This window comes from Nicotiana attenuata, chromosome 2 (assembly GCF_001879085.1).
Source record: "Nicotiana attenuata strain UT chromosome 2, NIATTr2, whole genome shotgun sequence".
NCBI lineage: Eukaryota > Viridiplantae > Streptophyta > Magnoliopsida > Solanales > Solanaceae > Nicotiana > Nicotiana attenuata.
Window position 1 is genome coordinate 41835985 of NC_031990.1, and position 201 is coordinate 41836185.

Genomic DNA, 201 nt, shown 5'->3' on the forward strand with positions numbered 1-201 from the left:
CGAAGACGACTCCGATGGTCTTGGTGAGGAGGCGGGTTCCGATGAGGATCGGGCCGCCTAGACGCCTTTGTAGACGTTTTTGCTTTTTTGCTTTCTGTATATTTTTTTGTCAAGGCCGTTTGGCCTTTGCAAAAATCTTTGTCGAGGCCATTTGGCCTTTGTAAAAATCTTATATATATATATATATATATATATATATAT